The sequence below is a fragment of the Triticum aestivum genome, chromosome 4A, assembly GCF_018294505.1.
Source record: "Triticum aestivum cultivar Chinese Spring chromosome 4A, IWGSC CS RefSeq v2.1, whole genome shotgun sequence".
Taxonomy (NCBI): Eukaryota; Viridiplantae; Streptophyta; class Magnoliopsida; order Poales; family Poaceae; genus Triticum; species Triticum aestivum.
Window position 1 is genome coordinate 153,599,574 of NC_057803.1, and position 13,641 is coordinate 153,613,214.

A 13,641-nucleotide genomic window follows, 5' to 3' on the forward strand; every position below is an offset into this window, starting at 1 on the left:
GTTAAGTGTTCCATCCCCAACCCCTCTGGTTCAACCACCGTCGATCTCTTTGATGGCCTTGCCGCTGATCTCCTCCGCTAAGCGGTCAAGGATTTGCGAGCTTTATACGCTATTGAGCCCAATTTGTCATTTCTGAAGGACACGTTCTATGACGGCGGCTTGGGATCCTCAATTGCCAAGTCAGATCTCATCGACCACGACCATGAGGAGGGCACCCACGAAGGTTCTTCCAAGGTGAAATAGCCCATCTGTGACATCAGGGAGCGCACCATGGGTTTGTGCTCTGCCAACTAGAAGGATCCCGTCCATGAAATGCAAGGCAACATTCTATCAATAAATCTTACTTTTTCTTGCTTGCCAACCCGTACCCGTTGTTGTAGTAGCATTTGTCGTGCGGTGCTTTAACTGTGCCATGTTTAATTATTTCAATTATGCAAAAATGTATTGTTCAATAGGTCTATGTGATGTTTAAGTATGAATTATCCACTTCAGTTTCACGAATGGCTATATTTGGTTGTTTATAGTGAGTAGATGCCTTGTTTATCTGTATTTGGTTGTTAGGTTGGTTGGAGTGAGCATTTTTTTAGTAATCGAGCAGATGCCTTGTTTATCTGTATTTGGTTCTTAGGCCCAGTTCTTTTGCGAGAATCTGGGGATTCTCCCAGAATCCGACCCCTACCCAGCTTCTCCCAGAATCTTTGGGCCTCATTTGTTTTACAATCCTATCTAGTTAGGGTCTAATTAGATAGGATTGCAAAACAAATAGGGCTCAAAGATTCTGGGAGAAGCTGGGTAGGGGTCGGATTCTGGGAGAATCCCCAAATTCTGGCAAAAGAACTAGGCCTTAGTTTGGTTGCAGTGAGCATTTGTCCAGTTATCAAGCAGATGCCTTGTTTATCTGTATTTGGTTGTTAGGTTGCTGTTTTTAGCATTTGTTGAGTTATCAAGAAGATGCCTTGTTTATCTGTATTTGGTTGTTAGGTTGCTTTTTTAGCATCTGTCCAGTTATCAAGCAGATGCCTTGTTTATCTCTATTTGCTTGTTAGGTTGGTTGCAGTGAGCATTTGTCCAGTTTTCAAGCATATGCCATGTTTATCTGTATTTGCTTGTTAGGTTGGTTGCAGTGAGACTCTGCCTAGTTTCCAATGGCTATATTTGGTTGTTATAATGGTCATTTATGCCTTGTTTATTTCAGTCATTCACAATGTGTTGTTCATTATGTGCAAGTCGGAACTGTGCCTCTCGACTACATCAATACCAGTTTGAACGGCTATATTTTGTTCCAGTTATTCCTGGTGTAGTTAACACATGCCCTTTATTTCAATTTTACACATTTATCCAGTGTGATGTTTAAGCATTGCCTACATTCTATTCATTTTCAGCAATACTAGTTTGAATTGCAATATTTAATGGCTGTTAAGCCTGCTGTCGGTAACATTGCATTCCATTTTATATCTGCTTTAACATCATGCTAAAACCAACACATTCAAGCTATCATTTGGAGATGATGTTATTTACCTTTGCTATATTTGTTTGATGTTAAGATTGCTGTACTTATGATGCCTTTCCACTACTTATGCAGGACAACAATGGGAGTGGCCACCATTTTCCGCCGAGGTTAGCTTCATCCCTCGGCTTGTACTCCCTTGTCATTCCATAATGTAGTGCATACAGATCCAGGCCTGGACACTAGTTAGCTTCTAATATTGACTTGTTGCTTGTAGGTACATATGCCCTTGGCAAGGATCCATGCATCGACCCATTTTGCGTATGGGGCAATGAGGTATTGATGAACAAGCATCAAGTGAGGAAACTGTTAAGGATTATTAGCAAAAAGATACGAATGGTGGCAAGCAAATTATTTGTTTATGCTCCATCCAACACAACAGTGAGCTATAGGATGGTAAGTACAAACTCTACAGCCTTCTCTTTTTACTGCCCATAATGAGTTGTTAGGCAACAATATCTGAATCTTTTTCATTCCCAGTGGTTCCCGAAGCAGTTCACTCAAGATTACCTCGCAAAGTACATGATTGGTGGACACACAATGAAGGTTAAAGTATTTCATCTAGACTACAATGAGCATTGAGAAGTCCTAATGAAGACAATGAAGGCTGGACGGGAAGCCATCACAAGGGGTTGGCCTAGAGTCGTGCACGCATTACACATGGAGGAGGGCACAATATGGGCATTCTGCTTCACCTTCTCCAACAACCAAAATTTCTTTCGCCTCTCTCTTTAGAGTCTTTAGTACAACTGTGGTTCATCATTCTTTACTTGGTGCTTCTGTAGTTCTTCAGTATATGTACTTGTGCATCGAATTATGGATTCGTGGTTGAACATATATTTGTAATAAACATGGTTGGATATGAAATAAGTGCTTGCCTACTTTCAAATTCAAAACATGTGATTTTTAAATTAGGGATTACGCTGCACACGGTTTGCGGAAGCGAAACGTCTGCGATATACATGGAGATCAGAAACATTTCTAGGATACACTACGTGTGCGATCAATCTCCACTGCACACATGACTTTCTCTTGAAAACTTTTTACATTAGGCCACCTTGCGTAAAATTTTACCACATAAAAAGTGTGTGTGATGGATAGCCTTGGGCACACAATTTCTTCTACGGACTATGTGTGATGCATTCAATAACACAAACGATTTAACGAGAAAAATTGTTTGTGATGTACCTGTGAACGGAAACGCTTTCTGTGGAGCAACTGTGTGGGATGTACATACGAACGGAAACGTTCAGCGGGGATTGACTGTGTGGGATGTACTTGCGACCCGAAACAATTTCGGCATATAATTGTATTTTTTAGCTCTAATGTACGTATTCCCATATTTGAGCGCTTGCCGGTCGCACACGACCTCATTTTGCCGCGTGTGTGTGCTAGGAGGGCATATCCCTAACGGTTTCTGGGTCGTGTGGGAAGGACCCCCCTATCGCCCACACTCACTTGGCGAAGGTTCCAAATGCCGGTGCAGAAAGGGGTTAAAAACCATTTGTTTTGGACCGACGTGCACTAGTGTGTATGCCTCTTATTAAGTTGGTCAAATTAACAACCTAGGTACACGTGCAAGACTTGTAAACTGAGATAGAGGGAGTACTACACTGCTCAAATGTAGTCGCACAAGTCAGTGATGTAACTGGTCGTATATGTCAGACCAAGCCGATGTGTGCCCCTTCGGTGACACGCGGGTTCGACCGACCGTCTGTTGGTGCGACCGACCGTAAAGTATTACACGATGGAGACTTCTGGTTGTGGCTTCGGTTGATTGTCACGACCAAGCATTCTAAAATTAGTGATAAATCAATTACCATATTTTTCCAAACGACCAAGTATTTTCACAGGAATACAATACATATAGATGGAGTGATTGTCAAGGTTGCAAACTGACATGGCGTTGCAAGTTCACTGCAGCAGCAACCGACTAGGTCACTACATCGCTGGCGGGGAAGGAGGGCAGCTCACCTCGCCTATGATGCATGCCCAGCGACGCCGCCGCAACTGGTCCCAACATTTGGCTTCTCCTACCACCCATTTGAACAGTTGCACCGGCTGCTCATGCCATTGCGCATGCATGCACGTTCTTTCCTCCGCAGTCGACTCTGTGAATATGATCTCTACCATTAGCCCTAGCTCGAAATCAATGCGACGCTGCCAGATGCTGACATCCCTCAGCATCTCTCCCTTGAGATCGACTTGCGCCTCTGACTTGTGCCGCGCCAGGCGCAGCTCCTTGGAACTTTTCTCCAATCGATGCGATGCTTCCTCGATCTGATTTGCCCTTGCTGCCCACCACCTGAAACGCAGCCCTGGCATGTCCCTCAGCGCCACCGATCTGTGATTCCAGAGCAATGGATCCCCTCTAAAACACATGTGGGTTTTCCTCAAAGGCAGCAGTGCTGCAGGCCATAGTGAGAGGCAGTCTGCGAGATCTTGGGATCTAAGGGATTATCCATGGCGGGATCTGTTGGGCGAGGCGGGGGGGCGAGCCTAGGCGCTGGGAGAGCCCTACAAGGCTAAGATAAAGATAGTACTACTCCACTCCGTCCATATTTAAATACAAAGGCCGCCAATAGTAGCCCTGGCAACAATTGATCATGCTGCACGTGTCCTGGTTTATTGCCCCCCTTTTTGTGCCACTTTTTATGACATGCATAACTATTATGTTACTTAAAAATATGGTCAAAAATTGGCAAAAAATACGAAGGAGACCAATGGAAGTAGCAACCCATGATTTAACTACTCGCATGCACGATGTGGAGTAGTAATGTCTTTCTTCCTCCCTCACGTCCACTCAATTTGCATGCGCTGTATTAATTGACCATCAATGAAGTGAAGGACTTTACACGCGTCAAATTATCACATGGGGTGGATCTTCGTACAAAAATGCGTCCCACGTGTACCTGCGTGTGCGTGCGAGGGAATGAGTGGGTGCGTGGCATACGTGCACATCTTCGCTTCGTGCATGTACCGCCAGTGTGCCTCAGAGAGGACGAGTACATTCTTCTGGAACCAACAGCATGTCACTGTGATCAATCCACACAAGGAGGTCGCGACAACGCCTCCACATGTGCCACGTGGCTTCATGAACTGTAAGAGAGACACTATGTAGCGTGCCATTGGAATTCTAATTTACGTGTTTTGCACATACTCGAAGTACTAGTAAGGTACACGTGCATTGCATGCATCAGATTTGGCAACCAAATTATGAATAAATACCACACTATAGCATGTAAGCTTTGAGTCATATATGCCTAGTGTAGACGTTCGTTTAATTCTTATAGTTCATCTCATTCACAATCAATTAGTTTTTATAAAAAAGCTAGGGCCTCTTTGATTCGTAGAATTTCCAAAACGCGGGAATAGGAAAACATGGGATTAGAGTGGAATGCCATCTTGAATCCTATAGGAGTGTACGAGTGTTTGATTCTTTCAAAGAGGTTTGAGTGGATGGGTTGTTTCCTATGAAATCTAGTGCAAATGAATCCTATGGAAAAATTCCTATTGTTTACAATCCTACGAATCAAAGAACCAAGATAGGAAAAATTCGTAAGGATTAGAATCCTCCAAAATTCCTTTGAGAATCCTTTGAATAAAAAAAACCCTTAATTTATTTTATGATTCATGGAATTGTGCGTTGTAAAGTATAAAGTAAAAACAAATAATGGCAATTCAACTAGAAAAAAAGTTTGGGCAGTTATGATATGGAAGATTCTAGAACAAAGGAGAAGCACTTGTGTTTTGAGGTTTGTGCATTATGCTTAAGTTCAACCATGGAGTCTGCTAGATTGTACATGTGGCAAAATCTGGTGGGGGACTAGAAGATGGTGCGAGGGGCCAAGTGGGGGGAGAATATGAAGGAGTGCACAAGTGTGAGATCGATATTTAAAGAGAGGGGGCGAGAACGTGCGATGTTGCACGCAGTGGTGGAGCCATGAAAAATAAATGAGCTAGGGGGCCAAGCATTGCTAATCCTTTACGAGGAGGGCCAATTCATCAACTTAAACCATTTTACCATCAATTTTCCAATGATCACATTCATATTAGCCTTGAGATATAGTGATGTTAGGGGGGGGGCAGGGCCCTTGCTGCCTCTGTCTTCGCCATTGTGCGCACGTCTGAGAGATGAAGCGGAAGGCATGGATAATGAGAGGGGGACGTTGGATATATAATTAATGTGGGTGTATTAGCTCTTTAATACTATATAGAGAGGTATAGATTTATCGATGTGGACATGGGAAAGAGGGTGAGACCTCACTAGATATATAGATTGATCGGTTTGTGTGGAAACCTGGGAAAGACCTAGCTATATATACACACACATAGAGGAACATCGATTGTTGTGCATGCACGTGAGAGATAAAGAATGCCCGATATGATGGAGAGCGGGAGGTGTGTGTGTGCATGCATGGGAGACCGACTAGAAGTAAAAGATTGCATGTGTGCGATGGATAATGCCGACTGGTAGTGTGTGTGCATGCATGCACGAGAGAAAGTTAGTGGTACAATTATAAAGAGAAGACGACTATGTGGGTGTAAAAGACTAGGTGAGGTCATAATCAATGTAAAGTTGAATTCAAATATTTGAATAAGAGATCATGATGTCTGAAACCCATGCATGCGTGAATATAACTGAGATATGCGTGGTTTGGTTTGGAAACAAGCATGTTGTACTGTATACACGTTGAACAAGGTCAGACTGATTTGAATTTGAGATACCGATGGCAGGCATCGTTTGGCCACATTGCATCCGTGCATGGAAACACTATTCTAATTGGAGATGATGGGAGGCTTTCGCATCACATATCTATATCTCTACCCCTATATATTATATTATATATTTTTTATATAGTGTGCGGATAACTTTAACTTTGAAAGATGGTCATTGGATGAAGCCAATCTGATGGTGCAGAGATGGCAAATTTGAGCACTACTGGCCGTTGGATATCATCTAGATTGCACCAGATTTTGCCACATGTACAATCTAGAAGACTCTATGGTTGAACTTAAGCATAATGCACAAAACCTCAAAACACAAGCACTTCTTCTTTGTTCTAGAATCTTCCGTATCAGAATTGCCCAAATGTTTTTCTACATGATTTGCCATTATTTGTTTTTACTTTATGTTTTACAATGCACAATTCCATGAATCTTAAAATAGATTAGCTTTCTTATAAGAACTCGATGATTTTGAATGAAATGAACTATAAGAATTAAACGAACATCTACATCATGCATATATGACTCAAAGCTTACGTGCTACAATGTGGTATTTATTCATAATTTGGTTGCCAAATCTCATGCATCCAATGCACGTGTACCTACATATATTTGAATTTGAGATCGTATGTACATGTAGCTCGTATTTATATAGGAATTTACTTCTCCTATATTCATGTCATCTGTTGTGAAGATAATATTTAGATGGTTGTATAACTAACCCGAGTACAATCCCATTCAAACAGCGAAAATGTACTCAAATTTAGTACATATGCTAGACAACATGCATTGTTTTTTTATTGTTGAGGGAAGTGCGAATTGTTTTGGTATTGTACACGTTATGTTTGTTGTCCCGATTTTTTTAGTTTTTTTTTTGTATTTGAATGCATTTCTAGTAATATAGTAAAATGGGACATGGCTATCTCTAGTGATGAGGTGCGAATTGTCTTTTTTTGGTACACGTTAAGCTTGTTCTCCCAAAATTTCAAGCCGCACCTTGTTATGTCAAAATTTCAAGCTAGCATCTATGTCTATCGTGCTGCAAAACTCCCGCCTCTTCAACCACGCCTTGTTACTCCAAAATATTTAAGATATATCTTTGTCTCGTTGTGCTCCAAAAAATCCCTCCATCTCAACCCGCGCCTTGCTATCCCAAAATTACAAAACGCGCGAAAACTCCCACCTCCTGCGAAATCTTGACATGCGAACTGCCCATGAAACCCCTGAACCGAAAGAACCGCCTAGCTCAAATCGGTGGGGGTACTTTCGTAACTTACCCCACATTTTGGACAAGCACGTCCCTAAGCCATGGTTCCCCACTCCCATCCCATCCGCCCACCCATTCATACACTGAGGCCGTGGAAACCCGCGAAGCCCCACACCCTCATCCGTCCGCCACCTAGCCGGAGCCTCTTCCCTGACGACGTCATCCACAACAACACCTCGACGTCCCTCATCCACCGTACCGGATGAGGATCCGTCGTCGATCTCGTCGTCCTGCCGGTTTAGCCACCCCGTCCTCCAGCTCCAAGGAGCTACCCCAACGTTCCCCTCGTCTTTTGCACCACCTCCATTCTCACACCGCCATCTTCACCTGCACCACCGGAAGAGTAGCATCATCACCGTTTCCTCAAATGAAGCTGAGGCCTAATCGGTGCCAACAAATAGGTTGTACACCAATTGCCTCATTTTCTTCTTGATTCGATCTCACCGTGCTTCCGGCTCGGTCCCGAGCTGACATGGCACGGCTCCATCCACGGCAGCGTCACCGGCCACTTCCTCCATGACGTTGCTCCCTCGGCGGCGACGTCCACATCAGTAGGAGCTACTGCTGCTTTAGCTCTCGCTCGTGTTGCTGCTCTGCTCTTGCTCTTGGTCCCCTGCCTGGTTTGCTCTTGCTCTTGCTCTTGCTCTTGCTCATGCTGATGCTCTCTCTCTTGCTCTTGCTTGCAATGCAGCTCCGATTTGGCTACACTTTAGTCGACATAATCGACTTTTGGGCCAGTCAATTTTCAGGGGGTGGGGTGCGAGGGGGGGGGGGGCTCGCTGGAGTTAAGGAAGAACCAGCTGCAATAGTGAGGGGGGCTCGCCGGAGAGGTACCGCACTATCTATCTTAGGGTTCAGTGTGGGGGCGGTGGTCGCCGGCGATGGTGGGCGGTGGCATGGGGATCGCCAGAGAAAAAGCTCGGCACGAGGGGCCTAGAGAGATGGCTGGGGCGGCGGCAGACCAGCGGTGGGGAGTGGTTTCAAGGCGGGCGGGGCGACGAACCGCCAGCCGCGGGCGGCGGGGGGCGGCGGTTTGGCCGGTGGTGGTTGGCGGCTCAGGGGAGTGGAGGTTGAAGATGAACTGTAGGCCCTTGATTTTGTATCCAACGGTTGGAAAATCGACTGACCGGAGATGAAAAAGTCAGTTGAGTGATGTGTAGCCTCACCCTGATGCTACTACACGACCAGCTTCCCTGACTCTCGCACTCGCTGTTGCTACTGCTTTTCTGCTACTAGTGCGTTCTGTTTCGACAGTAAAATTCAGTTTCAATTGCAAAATTTAGTTTCGACAGTTATGTTCAGTTTCGATAGTTAAATTCAGTTTCAAAAGTTAAGTTTAGAGATGAGCGACTAATGTATTTTATATCTAGCACTTTGTGGTTATGTATTTTACATCATCTATTGGAGATGCTATTAGAATTCCACTCACATTAACGTTGTCTCTCTTGTCCTGCTTCAGCCTCGGTGTCGTACAACTCACTGGAGCTGCTCCAATGATGAAACCCTGCATCACAGAGGAGCAGTACCCCGCGCTCCATCTCTAGACGCCTAAGATCTTCTTCCCCTCCTCCGATAGCCAAGTCAGCTGGAGCATCCTCACCGACCAACCCAATCACGCTGAGATCGACATGGCTTCGCCAAAGAGGTTGTACACTTGTTGCATCTCTTTTTTACTCTACATGTTATATATATTGTCCATTGAGCACACGTAGTAACGTGAAATACGATTATTTTATCCTACTATATGACAAGCTGTGAGGTACCAGGCAACTTAGCTATCCGTGATGGACTCTCTTGAATGCCATCATTATTTATCTCTGCGCGTTTGAGCTGTGCATTTGTGAATGGGCCTGGGAGTTGAGCTAGTAGGGCAGTGGCCCGGGTCCAAAGTAGTAGAAGTAGCACAAAAACATTTTTTGAGTGTAGGCTTTTCCTTGCTCAAGCCTGCCTACTAGAATCGCCAGTGCTTGCAAGGAAAAGTGAAGGAAAAACATAGGAATTGGAAAGTTTCCTATGGTACTACTATTCATGCATTTGGTTCAAAGGAATGGAGCAAAGGAATACTGTAGGATTTGTTCCTTTAGTGTCTCCTTGAAAGAAAAACCATAGTAATTTTAGTTTCCACTTGTCCTCCTTTTCAAATTCCTATTCATGAAGCACAAGACTAAGAGATAGTAGCATAATAGCATTATAACCATACATTTTCTTTTGGTTTGACTTAATCTCACCATGATTCTTTGCATCCTGTGATCTTCCAATTCTTGTGAACCAAACACCCAGATTGGTAGAAATCCTGTGTTTTTAAATTCTCTGTTTTGCATGTGCGTTCCTATCATATTCCTGTCTATTTCCTATCCCTGCATTGTTAGAGTCCTCAAATTCAAACAAGCCCTTACACAATTACTTATGTTACAGATATGTGTCAAAGAAAACCTTGTGTGGTTTGTCCTGCTCCTGCTACGCTGGGTTCCACCCCAACTGAGCTGCTCCAATAACGGAAGGGTTCACCACAACAGGGATCCGCTCTCCAGACTATCTTTCGCCGCCTCAAATCATCTTCCCCGCCGCCGGCAGCCACAACAACTGCATTACCATCATCAACTGAGCAGATGACCTTGAGGACTACATGGGTCCGCAAGAGAGGTCGCACTCTTCCGTGTCAGCTTATGTTATGCATTGCTTAATATGATGACATGCTACTTTATCGTCGTGTTCACCTATTAGAATCCGAGTTAGGTCCAAACTAATGCTGAAACTTGAGTTTTTAAATGGTTGTGGGGTACATATTGGGGCAGCAATCAATACTATCTGTCTACTATCTGGTTAATCTCGGGTGTCTACTATGAGTTTCATGTTGGGTGCAAACAAACATTAAAGGAGCCATTTTCTGTATTTTTTAACTAAAGCTATTATCTACCTGCTATCATTGGTTTTGGGTCTATCCACAGTTTGCTACCATCACTCTGGATTTGTGCATGCACTCTTTACATAATCTCACTATGTTCTATTCCTATGCATGTCAGTTATTGTACACAATGGAACTGAACATGTAGAGCAAAAGAGACGAGCCTTGCGTGGTAATAAAATTTCATGCAGACATCTCTCCATGGTGGGCGCTAAGGAAGCCCCCTCCACCCAGTTCAGATTGTAATCAAGAGGAAGATAACTGTTTTGAGGGGGATTCAGAAGGAGAAGACCACTCCTATTTACCCCCCGAGGTCTTCACTCTAACTTGGCATGCTGATGTTGGTAATATCATGCATATGGTGCCTTGCATTGCTTACTTTATACATCAAATGTGGCATCCACTTAGTTTAGACATGCTATGTGTGAATGCCATCTATTTAGTTCCTTTATCATATATGTGAATCATGCAATGCCATCTTGTTTAGCCAGGCATCATATATGTGAATTTTGCAGTGCCACTCTGGTTAGCCAGTCATCTTATATGTGAATTATATCATGCCATCATTTGTTTATTACGTGTTAAATTTGTCAACAATTTTAGTACATTCAATTACTCTTCCTATGTATCAGCCAGTCGGCACGGTCATGGAAAAATCTGGAGTGGAAACAAGGTCTTCAGAGCAGACAATGCTATCTGACGAAGCTCATGTCTTGCTAGTTACAGATAGCTCCTCGGAGGAGGATTCAGAGACAGATAACCAATCCTATATTCCCCCCCGCCCCGAGGTGCATGCTCTAACTTGGCAGGGTTATGTTGCTCATGTCTTGCGTATGGTATCTTGTATTGCTATGTTATTTGCTTAGTTTAGACATGCTTTGTGTGAATGCCACCTGTTTAGTGTCTAATTACCATATATGTGAATTATGCAATGCCGTCTTGTTGCAAGACATTATATATGTGAATTATGCAATGCTATCTTGTTGCAAAGCATTATATATGTGAATTATGCAATGCCATGCTGTTTAGCCAAGCGTCATATATGTGAATTATATCATGCCGTCCTTTTTTTGTATTTCTTGTTGCATTTGTCGACAATATTTGTATATTCAACTGCTCCTCCTATGCATCAGCCATTTGAATTGGTGATGGAGAAATCTAGAGTGAAAACAAGGTCTTCAGAGCAGACAATGCTACCTGCTGAAGCAGATATCTTGCTAGTTTCAGATAGCTGTTCAGAGGAGGATTCAGAGGCAGATGACCAGTCCTATTATCCCCCTGAGGTGTATGCTCAAACTTGGCAGGGTTATATTACTCATATCATGCATATGTTGTATTGCAATGCTTAGTTTTTACATCATATACACAATATTGAATGCCATCTCCTTAGCTAACACATCATATATGCGATTGCCCTCTGCTCACTTGCTTAGTATATATATATCATATATTTGAATTATATCATGCCATGATGTTTACATAGACAACATGTATCGGAATTATGGCATGCTAACCCATTTTCTAAAGACATAATATAGTTATATCATCTCATCATGTTTACATAGTCATCATATTTTGAATTATGTCATTCTATCCATGAATTATATCATGCCATCATGTTTCCATCGATGGCATGTTTGTGATTTATGGCGTGCCAACCACTTGATTTGGCAACATAAACTAGAATGGTATAGACCATATAGTGACCATACTACATAGATATATGTTTGTTTCATGCTGTTATCATGTCCACCTTACTACTGAATTGGTTTACCAAAATGAGTTTCATATACAACATGGTAAACCTGTGATGTGTTTGTTTGTTTCTCTTTTAGAATGCGGATAAAATATTGGAGAAGAGTACCCCGTTATGCAATGGTAAAGGAAGTAATGCAGATAAGGTTCAAGATAGTGAGACATCCTTGTTGGTCTCCAAGAAAGCTGATAAAAACTATATTGAAGACACTGAGACAACCCCAAAGTCCTGTCTTGATGTAGTGTTCGAGTTAGTGGCTACTACTGCTGGCACCAGCTCTTCGAACACGCTGCCTGAATCAGTTCGGCTTCTTGAGTCTCAACTTCAAGTTGAAAGACATTGATTAGATGTTATGCGACAGGAAGCCGAAGGACTGAGGAAGTCCCTGTAGAATTTAAATGCATACTTTCTGGTGCAACAACAAGTGCAGGAGGATTTAAGCGCCAAACAAGAGAAAGTTAATAAGCTTGCTAAGCATCTTGCCAGCATTATGGATACCCAGGATATTGTTTGTTGAGCTCTTCTAAAGTGGTTTCAGTTCTGGACTTGTTTTACTGCGGCATTTATTTGCACTGGTTGCCAACTTTGACAACCAGTGTATATGATATGCTGCTTTGTTCCCTATATTTGCACTGGTGGCGAACTTTGATGCCCAGTGGATGTAATATGTGTAATAGCCGTGATAGCCTAGCATAAGTTGCTTGCTTATTTATTTCCTTGTTGTCTTGTTTATTTGTTTGCTTGTAGCCAGTGTAGTTATTTTTCCGCGGTTTGCTAGTGGCCACAATAACGTATTTTTAAAACTAGGCGACAATAACCATCGGCTACATATTTACCGTAGTTACCATGGGCCTCCTACGGGCCGTAGAAACAATGGGCCTTCTAAGGGCCGTAGCACCAATGGGCCTTCTACGGGCCGTATGATCGATCGACCAAACATGGGCCATTAACAAACTGCATTATGGGCCGTAAACGGGCTAGATTTGGAATCGTCCGTTCATGGGCCGACAATAATGGGTCGTCGTTAATCGGCCGTATTTGATGACGCTATGAAAACAGCCCAACGGATTAACAGGCCGCAAACGGGATGATTGTAACCACGGGCTGAATTTGGCCCACAAGCAGAAAAGGCTAGTAATGGGTCGTAAGTAACTGAATGTTGGAAATGAGCCCAAGAATAAATGGGCCCTGAGAAGGCTGAAATATAACACGGGTTGGAAACGGCCCAATGGAATAATGGGCCATTAATGGGTATAAAGTGGTACACTGTTCATTGCGGGCTAGATTCACCATGCCGTTAATGGGCCAAGAGTTACAAATGGCCTTGTATGGGCTGAAAGACATCATGGGCCAGAAGTTACAACGGGCTAGAATCATATTGGACGGCCCAGATAAAGCTATTGGGCTTAATTCCGATAGGCCGTAACGGGTCGAGAGTTAGCGGGCCGTTGATACGTCTCCAATGTATCTATAATTTT